At 41.1% G+C, this 20,326-nt stretch overlaps 1 pseudogene; it reads right to left on the reverse strand.

Annotated features, from left to right (window-relative positions):
* Window positions 1-15,677: 15,677 nt before the first annotated feature.
* LOC118985032 (nuclear distribution protein nudE homolog 1-like) overlaps window positions 15,678-20,326 on the reverse strand; it is a 28,575-nt pseudogene continuing 23,926 nt past the window's right edge.

A 20,326-nucleotide genomic window follows, 5' to 3' on the forward strand; every position in this document is an offset into this window, starting at 1 on the left:
TTTTTTTTTGTCTTAAAGTCTATTTTTTTCTGATAATAATAAATTTACTCCAACTCTTATAATTATCGTACACATGGTTTATCTTTTTCTCTTTGAAAATTTTTTCTCAACTTGTTTATTTCTAAATCTAAGATTTAAAGATGGATCTTGCTTTTGTATTCAGTTTGACAATGTGTGCCTTTTGATTTAAGTATTTAATCTCATTTTTCCATTTATTGATATGGATGAATTTATGACTGTCACTTTGCTATTTGTTTTCTGCATGTCTTGTGACTGTTTCTTTTCATTTCTTTTATTGCCTTCTGTTGTGTTATATGAGTATTTTTAGTGTCCCATTTTAATTACACTGATAGTTCAACTGTATTTTTAAGGACTTTTTAGGGGTTGCTCCAGAGCTTTTGATACGCATCCATAACACCACAGCCTGCCTCAAGTTAACCTTGACTGACTTCGTTCCCACAAAGGATAGCTTCTTTGTACCAGTATAGCTCTGTCTCCTTCCCCTTCTTGGTGCTAATATTAGCATATCTATTAAAACTATATAGGCTACCAACCCAACAATACTAACTATGCTTAATTGCTTATGTTTTTTATATAAATCAAGAAATGAGAAAAGCAAAGTGTGTATATTCTGGTGCTCTTCATTTTTTATGGTGGTTCCAAGTTCCCACATTATGGTCATTTCCTTTCAACCTGAAGGACTTTCTTTAGTATTTCTTGCAGAGAAAGTATCTGGCAATAAATTTCCTCAGTTTTTACTTTGGAAATGTCTTTATTTCACTTTTATTTTTGAAGGATAATTTTGCTGGATATAGAATTCTTGATTGACAGGGCTTTTTCCCCCTCTCAACACTTTGTATATGTCATTTCATTGCCATCGGGACTTCTTTGTTGCCATGAATTATATTGTTTCCTTGTGACAAGTTTTCTTTCAATTTCAAGATGTCTGCCTTTGCTTTAGCTTTCAGCAATTTGACTAGGATGTATTTATGTATGGTTATTCTTGTGTTTTGTTTTGTTTTGTTAATTTGGGGCTCATCATACTTTTTGGATCTATAAGTTAATGGTTTTTGTTGAATTTGGGAAGCTTGAACCATTATATTTCAAAATATTTTCTTTGGTGTTTTCCTGTATTTACCCTCCTACTGAGTCTCCATATTACATATATTAAACACCTGACATTGTCTTACACTATGCTAATGTTTCTTCAGTTTTTGCCCTGTAATTCCATTTGACAGATTTCTAATCATTTTTATGTTTGACTGATTCATCTGCCCTTCCAACTGTCTTGTTGAGCACGTCTGGTAAATTGTTTTTACTTCACTCATTTTACTTTGTTAGAATTTCCATTTGATTCTTTCTAAGATATTTACCAGACCTCTTGTTTGTATTGAACATAATTTATTTGAAATATTTAAACATATTTATAATGGCTACTTTGAGATTTTTTTCTGGGAAATCTAGGATCTGGATTCTTTCACCCACTCTTAGTTGTTCTGTGTGGGTTGGGAATGCATTTAACGCTTGAGGAAATTCTCAGGTGTACTTTGTCTTTCATCTTTTGCCACACCTTTTTGGGTCTCCCCTGTACATGTGTAGTTTTCCACGCAAAAGAAAAGTATGAAAAAGCTTATCTCGGGCTTTCTATAACTGTCCTCTTTCCACAGTCTCTTCATAAAGTTTCTGAATATCTGTCAGTCATCCTAAATTGGAATGGCAACCTTGGTCCTGCACAGCTGTGGATTTTCCCCATCCACTTCCAACTAAGTCTGCCATTTTAGCTGGCAAAGCCGAACGTTTTTGCTTCCTGTCGCTATTTGAATTCATTGCTTCTGGCAGTAAAGCTGCTGGTTTTCACAATCAGTCCCAGTTGGACAAAGTTGCTGTTCTTCCTACTAATCTGGAGAAGGAAGGGAGGGAGGGAGGGAGGGAGGGAGGGAGGGAGGAAGGGAGGAAGGGAGGAAGGGAGGAAGGGAGGAAGGGAGGAAGGGAGGAAGGGAGGAAGGGAACAGATACAGGAAAGACGACCAGAGTTTTGTCCTTACCCCAAACTAAAGCAGCTTTTCACAAATCAATGCTTCTGAATTTTTTCTCTGCCCTTAGTTCCTTTTGCCTTGAAATGGTTACTTTTGACAATTTTGTCCAGTTTTATACCTGCTTGTTGTAGAAAAGAATCACCATCTTCTTCAGCCATCATTATTGAAAGTTCTCTCTTTCCTTCTCTTTCAATGTACAATAGTCACATCTAGCTCAGGTTTTTGAGTGTGAAGTGAGATCACCCATGCCAGTGATGTAGTATTTCATGATTACTTTAACTTTCAACACTTAGAAAAAAGATATAATATTCAGATCTAAATGGAAAAATTGAGTGTTTTCTTGATGAAAAGTTAATAAATCTACCCAAAGATGGTTTCTAAAGAAACCTAAAGAAAAAAACTAAAGAGAAGTTGCTGATGAAGATTTCCAATACCAAACTTTATTAAACATTGAGTGCAAGAATCTTTTGGTATCAGAGAGTGAATATATAGATATTAAAAAATTTCAAAGGATTATGAAGAAATATGAAGAAAATATTCTTCTGAAGTTTTAGAAAGCTTCATTAGAGATAATGTAACAATGTGAATGTTACATAGCTACATCTATTTTATATTTTGCAAAAAAGTTTTTACGGTAATTTTGACTTGTTTACTAGATAAACAGACATTGAACAGAAATGAAAATGAAATAAAATAGAGCAAAATTTCTCTAAATCATATTTTTAATAAAAATGTCCATGATGTATGGTTAGGTAAAAATTTTAAATAAAATACTAGATTTTGAATAATAGTAAAATTGATAGGCAATGATTAGGAGGATTCACTGATAAATGTAAAAGCAATGAATTAACTTGTTCAGCATTGAAAGTTTGTTTTTTGGCAACATTAACTCTGATAAAGTTATTATTCACCTTTTTAAAGTTAAGCATATAATTAAATAAAAATGAAAATTATCTGGATTTGCCAACCAGCTTGGTCAGTTTCTCAACCATAGGACCAAAGTGTTAGCATCACTATCAAGCCAATGGCAGCTTCCTTGGATTGCAGAAAGAAGTTCAAATACAGAAACATTGAAAGCAAAGGCTGCTTCCATGAGTTTCACATTCATTTGGGGGTCTAAGATGTATATTAGTTCCCTTTCTTCAGAGTCTAATTTTCTCAGAAGCAAAATTAACACAAAATTATTTGTATAAAATGAATGCCCCCAAATATCACTAGTTGAGGTGGGGGGGGGACCCTATTACATTCTAAGACCTAGTATCTGGGCTTCTATCTACCTTTTTTTGAGAACAGTTCCTTTCTCTTATTGTACTGCTTTTTTCTATTACGGTATTTATCCTGTATTATAACCAGTTTCTGTCTCTTTTTTTCCCCACTAGACTAGGAGCATTTAAAGAGTAGAGATCGTTTGATGTACATACAGGTTTATAGAACCTTCTGCAGAATCTGATAAAAAAGAGGTGCCTGATAATTCACTGATGTTTAAATAATTATTCAATTTATTCCTTCTTTTAGAAGCTCTATAGTGATTCTGGCAACATTATGAACTACAATAACACATTCACATATAAAGGTTCACTAAAATTTTTAGAAACTGGATATAAATGACAACTAGTTTTACTGTTTCATAAGAAATAAAAAGGAAAGTTGTATGTCAGCAGTGAAGATACGTTATAAAAATCAGCACTGATTATGTAGCTTAGGCCGTTCAACACCAAGGGCTTTGGTTTAATTATTACAGGGGAAAAAAGGATAAAAATGAGTTGGAACCAAGACAACTACATAAGCCTAAGACTCTCAATAAATGCAACATCAGAACTCATCACAGTTTCAGGTTGCTGTATCGGTAAACAAGATTCAGTTGCTGCTATAAACCTGTAAATCTATAACAATTAAAAACTGTAAACACCATTTACAATAACAAGAAAAATTAAAGGCACTTAAGCATAAATTATTTAAAACATATGTAGCCATCTGCTAAGATCTTTATAGAGGAAATCTTAAAACTTTATTGAAGAACATAAAAAAAGAATCTAAATAAGTGAAGATTTAAATTACATTCATATTTGGGAAGACATTTCCCAAAATTGATGACATTTCCCCTAAATTAAAATAAAAATGTGTATAATTCAAAATTTAAGTGTCTGCAATGGTTTTTTGTGCAAATAATATGTTAATCCCAAACTTTTACAAGAAAGAGTGAAAAGTCAAAAACAACTAATCCAATGGAGGAATGAAAGGAGAGTAACTTTTCCAGATGTAAATATTTATCAAAAAGATACAATAACTAAACAGTATGGTATTGACACAGAGCTAGACAAACCATAAAGTATACTATTTAGAAACAGATCAGCATAGATAGGAGAACCATGAATAGGAGAAAGGGATTAGAACTTAGTGGGGAAAAAGGACTAATTACTGAATGGTGCTGGGGTAATCTAGTGGAGGAAAAAAAAAGGTAAAATTAGATCTTTTCTTCAAAATTAATGAAAAAATAAATCTCAGCAGGCCTGAAGCTGTGAAGGTAAAAGCACAATTCTGTAATTGCAATAGGGAAAAATATCTCATGAGTTCAAGAGAAGGAATGATTTTTCTTAGTCAGTAGACAAAATGTACATCTAAAGGAAAGATTAATAAAATAGAATAGATTAAAAATTAAAACACATGTTCAGTGAAAACCAGCGTCCTTGTAGTGGCAAGACAAGGGATAGAGGGGAACAGGATATTGGTCATGCAATGAAATAACAGTTCTTAAGATGTTTGTAATGAGAGCAACTTCAGGAGAGCTCTGACCTCTGAGAGGAGCTGGCTGGAGCAAGGAGGTGTGGGATGTACCTGTCATTGTGAAAAGACAGAGATACAGCAAATTTTGCAACATGAAGACTACTGTTTCTGAATGATGAATGTACCTGGCCATCTATTCTGTGATTTTTCTCATTTTTGTGTATTTCAAATATTTTATAATTAAAAGAAAAACCTTCCAACTCTATAACAATCACCTCTCCCTCTTTGCTACCCTGCACATGGACAAGCTCCCTTGCTACGTTCTGCTTCTGTGGATGTAGGGATGAGAAGAAACTGACACTCAGTCCTTAAGTTGTTCACGGTAGTGGGCAGAGTTTCTCATAGATTTGTAGTATGTGGTATATAGCAGCTGCTCAATAAATGCTTGTTGAATTGAAATAATAGATTTCTGCAGTTTGCAGGATTTCCTGTGTTTCCCCTCAGACCAGGGCTCCCAAAGCTCCCTGTGCTTTGCCCTTTCATCCAGCACTCATTAGACTAGACTAGAAGGATTCAGGTAGTATCTACGTACCTCTGTGAGGGCAAGAACACCTATGGGCTATGACAGCCCCGGGTGACAGCACAGTGCCTCACACTTATGGACTAAAAGAATTTAATTTCATTAATAATCCCATAATATAAAGGTTCCGGTAGTCATTCTCCACTATTGGTAACTACCCAAGATGAGCATATTCCCACCTCACCATAGGTGGGTTTCCTTTGCCTCCTATGATATTGCCTCCTAGAGCAATATTCCAGGCCTGCTCCTCTCCTGCTCTTTCTGTCTCTAAACTCTGCCGGATTGAGGACCACCTTTGCAAACTTGTCCTCAGGGTATCCTCTGATTTTGGTGACCCTATACCCAACACCTCGGCCCTTGCTCTCACAGCCACCAAGAATCTTTTTCATCCTCCCCTAGTCTTTGGCCACCCAGGAAGAGTAAACTCAGTTCAAGGGTAAGTTCATGCTTAGGCTAATGTTAGCTTTGGGCCACCTTCACTTGGCAGCCTGCCTATAAGGAAACTATCACAGAGCCATTCCATTGAACAGGGCCTACTCCCAGGGCACTGAGAAAGCACTCAGAGTCCCTCAGACCTGCATCAATCTTAAATGGCTAGTTTTGACCCACATGGAAACTGCCCAGTAGACAGAGTGACTTTGAGGCTGCCTGATCTGGTCCCCAGGAGCTGGCCCTGCACTGGCCAGCAACAGTCTGAGGTAGTCACACAGCAACCACAAGTCAGGGCTTAACCATTATTTCCAGTGCGGAAGCCCTATCCTGGGCTAGCAAAGCTGGGCTTAGTGAAATATGCCCTGGTCGCCCTCTCTTTAGACGCGGATTAGAATGGGTGCTTGTTTTGTTTTCTTTCCAGTAGCTGAAGTTCAGACACTCCCCTCTCCTAGCACTTAACATTCCTACCCTGGGCAGCACTACTGCCATATATCACTTACACTCCCTGCTGATGTTTTATGGGGATTTTAAAGCAGCAGGTGTGTGAGATAGAAGCCATTGTCAATCATTGTGTTAAAAATGCTTCACCCTTTCAAACCCCTAATCAGCAGGTTTGATGGGTTGCAGCTGGCTGCTAACCAGCCAGGTTTTGAAGCTTTCAAGGCAAATAGCCCCGCCCCACTCTGGGAAGGGAGAGGGTGGAAGGGGGCAGCTGAGAAGCCCAGTTAAGGTCAAGGCCGTACAGCCTCATGGTGAAAGTGGTGGGAAGTCTTATCAACCAAATTGAAGTCAGCAAAATAGGAACGGTCTTGCCCCTCTACAGTCGTGAAGGGCTCTATTCAGAGGAGGTCAGCCTAATGCAGGGATTGATTTCCTCTTTAGATAACCTGACGGAGGAGTCCCCTCTAAGGGTCTTGCTGAAGTCTGGCACTCCTACACTGGGTGTATCAAATAAAAGACAAGTCCCTGACCACTTCATATTAGGGTCCAGATGGGCCGGGAGATTGCTTCTATGTTTGCCCGTTGGCTAAATTAAAATTAAGTTCATTCAGCTTATCTCAGATTCTCTCTCTCTCTGCCCCCGCCCACCCCACCCAAAGCTTTGGGGGAGAAGCAAGTACTATTGCGGTAAGTCCTTGGCCCTTCATTAATGTCAATAACCCTACACTCACTTTTTAATTTCCATGATTTACAGAGCCTTAATCTTTCATAAGAAGCTGTCCAAATATATTTCAAGTGTCCTCTTTTGATCCAGACTGGACTCCCAAATTCTGCCTACTTATAAATACCACAATTATACCCAAAGCAGGGTACCATGCCTTTAAGTCAAGTGAAGGAGCACCGGGGTGGGGAATGTATTTGGGCCTTTGTAACCATCACAGGATGTTTACATGCGGCTGTGTGGAGACCCAGTGAATAAATCTGAGTCTCTGTCAGTCCTAGTTTTGGATTTGCCTCTCACACACTGACTCTCTATTGTGTCCCCTCTTGAACTTCCTGTCTCCTTTTGTCAACTTCACTTGTGACCTCAGTTTGTCCACTCAGTGGGTTCTCTGCATGCTCACTGCTGACCTGTCTATGACCCCAGCATTTGACCTCAAGTGCAAACCCTATTTCCATCTTTGAGCGGGCTCTGGCAGCTCAGTGGACCTTTGTTTATGAATCTTTCATCCTCGCTCAATCAATAGCCTCTGGAAGGAACAGACTGTCTTTCAGCCATACTTCATTGGTAATAACTCAAATACAAAGTGGGTTGTCTTGTTAATCTCTGCATTACCAGTCACCAACCCTCTATAGCACTTACCATATAGGATCCAACTTCCATGAGCTCATAGTCTTCTAGGAGGGCAAGGTAAGTCAACGTATCTTAAGGAACTACACAAAAAATACCACCAAGGGATTGTGTATGAAGGGACAGTGAAAGAGTCAGCCAAGTTACAAATACCCAGAATATTATGGGATAGGAAGTTAATTCTCACATGGGGACTAAGAGATGTGCTTAGAATAGGTGATATTTCCAGAATACTACAAAGCCTAGAACTCCCACAAGCAAAAGAAGAGCTGATGCTGAAAAGACAGGTAGAACCTAAGCTGTGGAGGACCTTGAATGTCATTGTAGGGATGGGGTTAAAGGAAGACAAGACACAGAACTTCAACCCTTTCCCCACAGTCTGTTCAAACCCATCCTGTTTGGCTATTTCTCAGCCCAGAGGGTGAAATCCAGGGCAGTTCCCTCCCGCCCTTAGCTCACTCTTTTTACTTTAGTAATGAAAAAAACTACAACCCCATGTAATAACCAAAATTTTCAAATTTTATTGAAAGTTAAAACATGTTTTCTTTAACAGATTTAAGGGGTTAGCATTTTTTTCTATGTCTGGTCTCCTAATTCCTTCCCCCATGCCCCAGCTTGCTAGCCCAAAGTGTAACGAGGGGTGGGCAGAATCACAGAGGGAGGAGCGAGAAGTCTTCCTATCTTAAAACAGTCGTGATCTTCCATTAGGGCCCTCTGGGATGGATAAATGTTCAAAGCCAACTTTTCTCTAATGAGCTGCTTATGGGGACCCTTCAACAACTGCGTTTGGGGAACATTTGACTACCACTCTCAACAAAGACGTATTAGTTATCTATTGTCACGTAGGGCTATATAAAATATCCTAAAACATAGCAGCTTAAAACAATAAACCTTTATTATCTCACACGGTTCCTGTGCTCAGGAACTCAGGACCAGCCCAGCTGGGTGGTTCTGGTTCAGGGTCTTTCAGAAGGCTGCAGTCATTGGCCAGCGAATAGGTCATTTGAATGCTTGACTACAGCCAAAAGATGTTTCCAAAATGGCTTAATTCAAGTGGCTGTAGGCTTCAGGCCTGTGTTCCCCAATATGACAATTTCCCCTCAAAGCTGCCCTGGTGTTATGACAGGAGAGCAGGTCTCTTACTACTCCCTCCTCCAACCTTCACATGAAGTCCTCTTAGGTGGGATTCCTTTTAAAACAAACCTCCATGGGGTCACTCCAAAGGGCCAACCTGGTTTATGACACCAGGGAAGTAAGTGCCACTTGCTCCAAAAGCAGCCACCTCTCTGCTCCACCACTATGGAAATAATAAAAGCTCTTGCCCTTGGGACATCTCAGATACGGGTCAGGCACCGGCCTAGGAACACATACCTGTCTCTCCATGGACTTTCTGTAGCCCTCCTAACTAGTCTTGAGATGGAAAAACATCCACAGAGGAGACAGAACAGGGAAAATGCCACAGCATTATAAAAACATTCTCCTCAGTCCAATGCACACCTCAGAGATGGAGAAACAATTGATGCTGAACAGGCCGGAAGTCACAAAACCTCCCAAGAGCATCCCCTGTGCAAGGCCTGCACAAAGTGGTGGCCCCCTGTTTTCTACCCACTAGTGAAAGTTTCATCCAAAACTGAGAGCACCCATTCTATCTTAACATTTTGTTATACCAGGACGAGTATTTCATCAATGCAAGGGTCAGCCCACCTCTGTATTCTGAAAGTTATTTGTCTTGGCCATCTCCAGAAGCAGACCTTAAGACAAGGATTTGAGTGCAAGTAGTTTATCTGGGAAGTAATGTCAGGACATACTTGTAGGAGAGTGGGGGGAAAGAGAGGAGAAGGAAATAAGCAAATGCTATATTAAGGAATCAGTTACTACCATGGACAACTGGAGCTTAATCCCTCGGAGGAACTTCTGGAAACAGCAGAAAACACTACAGTTGTCCTCTCCCAAGAGGCCAAAAACCGGGGCCTTTATCCACCAACTCCCAGTTCCTCACTGCTTGAGAGCTGTTTCCTGGGTATTAATTAACTTGATGAAACTCATGACTTTCCTGTCTTAAAGGCTAAATATTGGCAAAAACAGAGAATAAAGGCACTTGCCCAAGCTAGAATTATTGGGAGCTCCATTTGGAGTTAAAAATCTCATCTTTTTACAAAACTCATTTTTTGTCTTTCTCACTTGTCTCCCTCTCCTCCACCGTCTAATCACTGAACTACTTCAGGTCCCAGGTTTCTTTTGTCTGCTTTTCTATTCACCTAATATTGAGCACTTACATCTATCACAAGGCTCTGCATTAAGTGCTAATGAGGATGGGTGATTACACATGAATATCATGCAGCCCCTGCCTACAAAGGAGCTTGAAATATAGCAGGGTAGATATTTCTAAACATAAGTAATTATTAAAGGTTATAAATGGGAGAAACAGCTGGAGTGCAAGGAGGTGGTGGGAAGTTCATGTGCTCCATGCAAGTACATCCTATTAAAAGTGAGCTCTCCAGTTTCCAGACTGAACTTAGAGCCATTTTGAAATTTTCTCCCAATTACAGGTCCACAGAAAAGTTGCTTCTTAGGTATGGAAGACCAGAGCAGGCTGCCTTGGAAAGCCACTTTTAAATATGCATCCTGCAGTGTGGGCAGAATTAATCCTATAGCAGCATTCCCAGCGGCAGGAGGATGCTCTGTGAAAATACTCAGTCTAACATTTGAGGGCCTTTCACTCTGATTCCAGCCACCTTTTCTAGCCTTATCTCCTGCCCTCTTCTTCCTCTGAACCCTAACTTTTCACCACTTCAGTTTTATGCTTCTCCACGATAGTGTCCTAAATTCTCTTTCTCCCATGCTTTTACTCTTCTGCTAAAACCAGCCTCCTCTCTTCCCTGGAAGAGGTGATACAGTATATTTGCTGGGATTTCTGTAGCCTGAAATCAAGGGGCAATCAAGAGGGTTGTAATCCTAGATTCAAAATACAGAGTCTAAATTCAGTCTCTAGCAAGGAGGCTTACAAACTACACGATTTCACAATCTGGAAGAGCTTACCTCTCTCTGGATCTCAGTTTCCTCATCTGTAAAATATATAGTGAGCCCTGCTTACCTAATAATAGCTGCAAGACTAAGATGATCAAAAAATGCTTCGTAAATGGTGAAGCAATCCCTCATGCATGTGTTTGCTTATGCAAACGTAAGGGATTGTCATTAGTATTCAGGATCTTCCTAGCTGATGTGTTTTTGCAAGAGTTTGGCTAGAAACATGATTAAGATATGTCCCAGCTGAGTAGCTTCTTCCACTGCAGCTTCATCCAATAGCCACAAAGGGGATAGAATCGGTCTTTTGTGATTGTTTTTTACATAGTTGGAAGCATTTCAAAGCATCAGATTTTTTTTAAGTGAACTCTATTTTATTTGCATTAAATCTAGTTCCATTAGTGCTGAAGAAGCACTGTAAACATATGGTTCCAAACTTAATAGTTTAAAATAAAATATACATATCCTGTTATTTAAATAAAATCAGGATTTGCAAAGAATTCATATATCATTGGCAATACTGATGAATCACATGTGAAAGGAGAATTGAGGAAACAATTTTGGTTAAACAGGAAGTTTTTCTAGGCTGATAATGAAGTGTAAAGCTTTCTCCTTGACTGTTGGAAAAATATAACTTAAATCCAGTTAATTAATCAATCAATAAATCCATAAGCAAAGAAACATAAACTAGAAAGAAAAAATAAAATAACCCACAACTTTTTAGAAGAACATTCCTAAGTGAAGGGCACTGGAGAAGGAATAAGTTGGGGGAGAGTACGATGAAATCACTTCGGAACAAACTGACTTCAACATGCCTTTCAGAGACTCCATTTTGGAGTTGAGTATGCAAAGCTAAAATGCAAACATGGTGAGTAGAGCTCAGATGGAAATATGACAGTTATTGTCATGCAGATGGATTGTAACTCTGGGAGTAGAGATGATGAATGTAGGGGGGACTGCCAGCCTTTAGGGGTCTGGTCAAAGATGAGTATCCAGCAAAGAAGACTCAAGATGGACAGTCAGAACTGTGGTAAGAAAATCAAGTGAATGTGATATCTCAGAGTCAAGATAAGAGTAAGTAGAGGGCCAGTGGTCAGCAGTGATCAATGCTGCAGATAAGTCTAGCACAATTAGAACTATTAAAAGTGGTCCACTGGGTTTAGCAACATGAAGAAAACTGTAGTGAGACCCATTTGGGTGCAACTATAAGGCAGAACCAGATTGGCACGGGCTGAAGAAAGAATGATAAGTGAAATAGAGACCAAGCATAGATAATTTTTTTCAAGAAATTCAGCAGTTAAAAAGAAAAAGAAAAGTAAGACAGCAGCACCTGGGAGGGTTCCTGAAAGTACTTTAATAAATTGGAAGAGACTGAGGGACACTTGATTATTGATAGAAGGGGTCTAGTCTAAAGGGAGAAGTTAAAAACACAGGGGAAAGAAGTATAAGATTTCTAAGAAGACAAAAGAACACGTTTACCAACACACGGATCAGAGTTACCTATCCCACCTGATGGTTAAGGGAGGCTCACAGACAGAGGGAAGACCTGAGTCAAAAGAAGCAGATAAAAAAAAAGATGGGATTTCTCATCCAGTGTTCCTTTCAGTTTCACTGCTGGGCCTTTCAAACTTGCCTGGATTGAGTGGAATAAAGTACTCTTGAATAACATTGTATGGAACTGTCATTTTTCTAAACTCATTTTTACAAATAAAATGTGCATTTGCTTGCACAAGGCTTATATTGTGTATCTCCACCCAAGGTATAATTCTCACCTGGACTATTTTGTTTAGAAAATGTGCAGTCAGTGCTCATGAGTCTTAACTCCCAACTGCCTGCAAGTATTTATAAAACGTAATGGGTTGTCTTATTCCTGATCACACTTCCTCTGTATTTCATAAGTGAGTAATTTCCTTATAATCCTGGTGCTGCCTAATTAGAACCCATCCATCTCGGATGAAAAGGAGAACTTGGCCTTTTAGGTGGTCAGGTCTGAAGTCACTGATGAAGGATATTTTTCAGTGTGAGAGGTTAGGGATTGGATCTAGTTTGGAAATGAGACTTCAGATGAAGAATATTCTGTGAGAGGGACAATCCACAAGGAAAAATAAGTTATTATTTTTATTAAAGATAAAAATTATGTTTCTAAATTAATTGTTACACACTAAAACTTAATATACAAGAGATGAAATTCAAAATAAATTCATGAGATACTTTCAAACTCTCTAGTAATTTAAGAAATGTTCATTAAATTGAAATAACATTATCATTAGTTAATTAGCAATAATTATTTTAAAATTATAGTCCCCAAAGCTAGTGAATGTATGGTGGAAATAGTACCTTCAAATTTTCTTGGTATCAGGTAAATTATGGTAATTCTCTTGGAAAATGATCTGGAACCATGAAATAACAGAGGTAAAAATGCTTATGTATCTTGACTCATAAATTCTTCTTCAGGAAGTTTATCTTTAAAGAATAACCTAAACGTAGATATGCATTTTAGCTCACTTACTCAGAATTGAAAGAAGTATCCTAATGTTTGCATAACAGCTCAATCTGACTCTAAAATCCATTTCTCTGGTGGTCCTGGAAAGTTTAGTCTCAGTTATTGGGGTCTTCCTGAGAGATAGTGCTCTCCCACCCCCAAATACACAGAGGAGAGAAAAAAGAATTATGCTCTGACTGTATTTTCCAAGACACTCTGCCTCTCCCCAGGTCCCCTGGCTGCCCTCTCCTTTCCTCCCACCAATGCCCACACTCCTACCTTGGAAGGCAAAAGTCAAGAGAAAAATTTGATAGAAGGCTGTGCTTTTAGCCTGACCCCAAGCCTCCTCTAGGCTGGAATAAGAAGAGAATATCTGTTTGGCTAGGAAGTCATGGACACAGAAAAAAATACCTCAAAAAATTATCCTAACATGTATGCATGAAGATTGCCGTGAAAAAAGGAACTGGAAACAAAAAAGTATGCAACAGTGAGGACAGGATCATGTAACCAGTCATCACAGCCAACTTCTTCCCCAAGTTTACCTGAATTTAATGCCCATAAAAATCTTAGAGTATCATATAGTTATTAGAAATAATTTTAAGGACAAGGCATCAACCGGAATTTAATATTTTGTTTAGTAATCTCTGACTGGATACAAAAATGTTTTACACTATTGCAAAACCCAAAAGGCATCAGCAAGAATGAAAATATCTGTGTTTGGGTGGCAAGATTTTGTGTGAATTATTTTTATAATAAGGATTAGTTTAACAACATTAAAAAGAAATAGAAACTAGAGGAGAAAACTTCTTTCTGGATTTGGAGTGGAAAAAGGAGAAATCCTTGTGGATTTTGCCTCAAAGGATATTGTCAAGTTCATTTCCAAGAATTTGAAGCTATTCCAGCTATCGGCATCATTGATGAGTCAGAATCACAAAGACAGTTTCTGTCTTGATTTAACTTTCTCTGATTCACTCAGACCTAGTCTCTGCCTCTCCAGATTCTGTCCATGCTTCAAATGCTGGAGAAACCCATAATTAAAAAGAAATACTGAGTGAAGCTTCTGATAAGAGATGAGCAGTGTCTGGGTCAGGTGACACAGCATTTGTTTCTAATGAAGGGGGTAGAAAATTTACCATCATTATCACATTTCATAGACTTCATTGGCTCCCTTTTTACCAACGTGAAAGCTGAAGCCCAGGAACATTAAGTAATTTGCCAAATGCCACTCAACAACTCAGTCAGAATTCAGACTCAAGTCTGGCTGAGCCCAAAACCCAGTTATTTCCTGAGACAATATGTTGCCTCTCCTCTAAGTGGCCTCTCATTGGCAAGTCCATTTTGTCTGCCTAAAATAAAAATTTTAAAAACATAAACAGCCTCATTATCATAAATTAGTGGGAATACTAAACAATACACTATTCTTAGTGAAAAGCAGTTAACACCGCAGGTCAACACTTCCTAAAAGTGTAGTCCATGCAACGCTCCCTTGTTTTTTTAGTTTCTCTCTTGATTTTATTGTGTTGGGTTTTTTTTTTAAATAAAAGTACATCTTTCACCAATACAAGTTAAAATGTTTCTCCGGAATGAACCAGGCGCTGAAGTTTAATTCTCTGTTGAATTTCAGTAACACTCGAAAAGTCCTATTTTCAAATCAAGGATAATTTTGCTGTCCTTTTGGAAAAATAACTTAGTAGCAAAAGGAAAGTCATTAAACTGCCCACATACTCCTGAAACCCTGTGTTCTTTTTACTTGTGACCAAAAGCCGTCTTGTAAAACAGAAGTTCACAACAAGCAGAGATAGGCATATACACCATCCTCCTCAGAAATCTTGTGTTGGCTTCTTCTTTGACAAGGGAGCGTCTCACAATAATCCTGGTGGTTCGATCTTATTTGAAGTTCACTTGATTATTTCATTAAGGCCCTGAATGAAGTCCTGTCCTTGCAGACTGTATTTCAAAGGCTACTCCAGCCCAGTGTCCTGAAGTGGAGGTCACCCCCATGCCAGGGGTAGGGCTCGGGACAATTAACAGCCTGGATAGATCTAAAGAGGACACATTGCCATTGACCTGGTCCACACAAAACATACTCTGAAACTCAAGTACACCACTAAAAGCCTCAATGAGAGGCAGATTAAAAAGTGCAGAAGGTACAGTATACTACAGTTTGAAAAAAAGAAAAAGAAAAAAACACGTGCCCAGGCTATTTTTTGATCCTGGACACGATTTCAGCACAGATTCTTGCTGTGTGTGACAGAAAGCTTTGAGAGACTTTCTTCTGGAAAGAGAGCTCAACTGAAGTGGGCCTGAGGGCCTGAGGTAGTCTCAGATCCCATTTTAAGGCATCTCTGGACATTAAAACCACCTCCCAGCACCAAGCAGGACTCGGGTCAACTCTGAATGTTGGGGTAGCCTGAGTGCCCACACCTCGGAGCCCTTTCCAGGGGGTCCAGGTTGTCCCTGTCCATCCACAGCACACCAACAAACAAGCTGGGGATTATGAGACATTTCACAGGATCAACACCAACAGGGGCCACAGGAGATGGCCTCAGTCATTGGCTAATGTGACTGCTTACCCTTACTTCTCAAACTAAAAAAAATGTTTTTAAACTAATGTGAAGAGGGGAAGAAGGTAACAGCTCCCATAAGGACACTGGTGGCTTTGCTTCTGTGGATTTCCAAAAGCAACGTCTTGACTACAGCCTGGGCTGACGTCAGCAATAATGAAGACAGATTTGAAGGCAGCTTCCCAGGTTCCAGGCATTTGCTGAAGCTTATCGTCCAGCGGCATGCTGGTGCTGCCTGGCTGTCTGTCAGGTCCATCTCTGTTCTTGCTCCTCCATCCTGAGGTCGGGCCACTTGTTCAGTTTGGCCACTGCTCGTACATGAAGTTCCAGCAGTATGCAAGTTTGGACCCCAGGGCCCCTACCTCCCACAGCAGGTCTGCCATGATGTTGAAGGCTGCCATCCAGGCCACAGACGAGAGGAGGTCCTACTCATGGAGTCACCCAGACCACATCTGAATGTCCCCAGTGTGATTAAGCTAGAGCTGGGTCCCCAGGGAGCCGTGGGAGTAAACCCCACCAAGCCAGTGGCCTACCCAGCTGTGTCTCTCCTCTCAGCTTCCACGGAGCTGAGCATGGGGGTCCTGGGATTTTCCTGCTTCAGCTGCACAGCCAATCCCTGCCTTCACCCTTCAGTCACTGAACACATTCTAGGAGATTCATCTCCTCAAGCTCACCCTCCAGGAAGGCATTTCTTTCAATGGCTTGATTCAAGGGCTACTCCTGTTCTTCTAGACATGGGATCATGGACCGTTTCACTTTTTCCAAGTTGTCATTTGCTTGCTCCAGCTCTAAAGTATATTCCTGCAGCTGATCTTTAATTGCTTTTGTCTGGGCAGGTCATCCCCTAAGGGGGAGATCAGCCCATAGGCTTCAGAACGCAGTCAGACTTCCCCTTGGTGGTTTCTAGCTCCAAGCAAAGGAGTTCCTTCTCTTATAGGAGGTCCCTGTTCCTGGTTTCAGTTGTTGCAGCCACATCTCCAATTCAGCTTCATGTTCTCAGCTTCCCTCCTGGGATTCTCAGAGGTCCTCTTAAGTATTCTCTGCCCTGGACTTGTAGGTCATAGCTAGATCTTTCCAACAGCCAGCTTCTTCCGCCTCAGAGCTGAAAGTCTCTCCCAGGTCCTCTTTTGTGAGAATGTGTCACTTCTCCTCTTGGCATGGCATTGGGACCATCCAGGGATGAGAACATGTGGCCACGGCAGCAGGATGGGGGGCAGTGCAGCCCACACGATGCTCCCCTGATAGAAGTGTTCCAATACCAAACAACACGGGCAGGCACCGTGCCAAACAGGCCTCCTTTGTGAACGCACAGTCCCCTGAAAGGCTCTAAGTGGTTACCAAAATATCCCTTTTCATCTTTTTAAACAGTGTCCCACCCATGGCCTGCGGGCCACATGCAGTACAGGATGGCTATGAATGCAGCCCAAAACAAATTGTAAATTACTTAAAACATTATGAGATTTTTTTTGTTGTTTTCATTAGTGTTTGTGTATTTAACATATGGCCCAAGACAACAGTTCTTCCCGTGTGGCCCAGAGATGCCAAAAGGTTGGGTACCCCTGTTTTAAGTCCAGGCTCACTTAGTCACAGGATGCTTTTCATCCTGCTCCTCCTGCAGCTGCCAGCCCAGCTGCACGTACCACGCCAGAGACCCTGGCGGAGTTAGAGGGTGCTGGGGAATAGAACTAGAGAGCCCTCCGCACAACAAAGACCCCCCAGAAATGTGACTCCACGTGGCACAGCCAGAGAATGCAGCCTTGGGGCCATCGGGAGAGGGGTACACTTGACACAGCCAAGTAGAATCCAGCCTGGAGGGGTAGGTTCTCTAGTGAGAGGGCAGTTAGGACAGGAGAGGAAGCCTCGTGCCTGGCCCAGAGCCGGCACACAATCAAGACTAAAACTTTGCTTGAATGTGCTGAAGTTCCTTCTAGGACTTGAAGAAGTACCTGGGTGTATTGTCACAGCCTTGGAAAGAAAGGGATGACAAACTCAGCAAGGCTTTACTGAATAAGAATTTCATAAAGCAAGTTTTTACAGAAACACAGGGACGGCCAAGGGAGTCAACAAAGGATGGGGCTTCGTGGCAACCAGAGCTTTGAAAGAGGCCCCATCTGACAGGGGATGCAGGGGGAGAAAAGAGCCAGGCCAGCGGTAAGACGTTCGGGATGGACTAATAAGAAGCAAATGGGGAATATAGCCAGCAAATGTGGCTGATTATTACTAAGAGGTCACAACTTACGTTTATAGATTGGGGAAGCCTACAGACACAAGAATTACTCCCTGCCCCGCAAAACCCCTCAAAATCTAAGAAGCTCAAAATCTTCGAATCTTAAAATATAGACACTCATGGCTAACCTGGAAAAAATTATATTTGGGTGAAACCGAAGCTCCGCTTCCCACTAAATTCACCTCCCACTCACGTATGCAAAGCATGCTGAGTTAACCTACGTGCATTGCCTTCTTTCCAGCTTTCCTCAGAAGGGACACTTGGAAGCTGTGGTGGCAGGTTTATTTGCCTAAACCTTTTCTGTGGACAAGCCCGCCCACCACATCTTAGGAAGGGTTTATGCCTTGGGAGGAGTGGTTCTATCCCAGGGAAATAGAAAGAGGCTGTCAGCCACCCTACAAGCCATTCCAGAAACACCCAAGGAACTGTTTTTCTTGGGACTTGGGTCCCCATGTCCTTCTCAAAAATGTGTTTGGAAACCACAGGATGCCTGGATAATGGCCCATAATGTGTGGAACGTAGGCCCAGGATTCTGCTGACCAAAAATAGATGAATACAATCAAACTTATCTGGGAGTGGGTTCTGCACAGGGCAGAGAGGAAAGACTGACTTGGGGAAGGTAAGGCAACTCCAGTCTTAGCCGCAGCAGAAAGCTGCTACCATCGATAGGACCTGAGAGACAGAAGCAGGAGCTCTTTCCAGGACTTCAGGGAAGCTGGAACTGCAGGGGGCCTGCCCAGTGGGAGCCTGGACCACAAACAGAGAATTCCTTAGTGGAAGCCAGGTCCATGGAAGCAACACAGGGAGAGTAGGGGAAATACTCTGGCCCTCTTCTTCTGCCCTCCAGTCTTCTGTCAGGGTCTCCTGGAAATTCAACCCGGTCTGAAGTCAGTTGGTGAAGGATAGTGGAAACTGTTTTTCCCTGCAATGTAGAACAGAGTGAGAAAAAGGGATGGGATGGGTTGAGGACCAAACAGACAAATTTCTAAACCCAGCTCCACCCCTCCTCTCCTACACTGTATATTTGGCATATTCAAATGCCGGTTGGAGACCTCCAGTTGGAATGTAGTGGGCATCTCACATACGATATGTTCTAAACATAACATCTGTCTTCCGCATATCCAACCTTTTCCTATTTTCTGAGCTCAGTTCTGTACTCAGAGATGTGGAATGTGCATATACTGTGCTAAATATTATGAGTACATTTTTGTCATAACCACTATCAAGTATTTCCTTCAACAACTACTAGCTGAGTGCCTGAAGTGCCTGACCCTGAGCCAGGCACTGAGTAAACAAAAGTGAACCAGACTTGATGCCTGGCCTCCACGGAGAGGCAGACATGTTCTTTGCGCCCATTGTGCATATAATCAGATCCTCTCCCCAGCTTAAGTCCCTTGGTAATAAGTATGTCATTATGATTCTTTGAGTTGAAATACAGTCTAGTTTGAACAAGAAGTGAGGCCCTGGAGCCTCCTCTAGAATGTGGGGAAGACAGAATGGTCACGGTACAGAAAAGCAGGGGCCTCGGGGGCAGTCTGTGGGCCTTTTTCGAAAATGCTGCACTACCAAGACTCAGCTCCTGCTCTCATTGGCGTTAAGGCCATAAAATCACAAAGTGTAAAACTGATAAAGGAGATCATCTCTGTGAACCTCAGACTTCTCATGTGTCCAACGGAGATGTGAGTAACACAGTGCCAACTGCGAGGGTTAAAGAACTTAGCACGTATGAAACACAGGGCATGGTGCTTGGGCACAGTAACAGCGGTACGGTTCACTGGGTGCTAACTATTTTAGTTTTCATTACCATAATTATTTACTCCTAGTTCTCACCTTTTATGTAGATGGGTTTTAGAATCCAGGTAGGAAGCAACTTAATGTCACCCTGTAAGTTGGGCAGGCACAGAACTGGGGCCAGAACATTAGCTACTGAATTGCCATCCTCACACTGTGCTTATACCATTTTTTTTTTTTTTAAGATTTTAGAGAGGGAAAGGGAGGGAGAAAGAGAGGGAGAGACACATCAGTGTGTGAGTAATACGTCAATTGGTTGCCTATTGCACGCCCCCTACTGGGGACCTGGCCTGCAACCAAGGCATGTGCCCTCACTGAGAATCAAACCAGTGACCTTTCAGTTCTCGGGCTGGCATTCAATCTGCTGAGCCACACCAGCCAAGGCCATGCTTGTATCATTTAATTGACCATCTTTAATTGCAGCTAGACTGATTTTTCTAACATGCAAATCTGACACCCCTACTTGGTCCCCTATTATTTACCAAATACATTGTTAACTCCTTAGCATAACTTAATATGAAGACATTCATTATAGGACCTGTGACATGTCTCACTTCTGCTTTTCAGTGATATGGTCCTTTGAAGACAGGCTGAGAAAGTCTTTTAACAGTTAAAGTGGAAAATGAAAGTGGTCCTAATGAGGATAGTGAGATTAGAACTTCAAAATGGGGGCT

Source organism: Sturnira hondurensis, unplaced genomic scaffold (genome assembly GCF_014824575.4).
Source record: "Sturnira hondurensis isolate 20B ecotype Veracruz unplaced genomic scaffold, ASM1482457v3 Scaffold0004068, whole genome shotgun sequence".
Classification (NCBI taxonomy): domain Eukaryota; kingdom Metazoa; phylum Chordata; class Mammalia; order Chiroptera; family Phyllostomidae; genus Sturnira; species Sturnira hondurensis.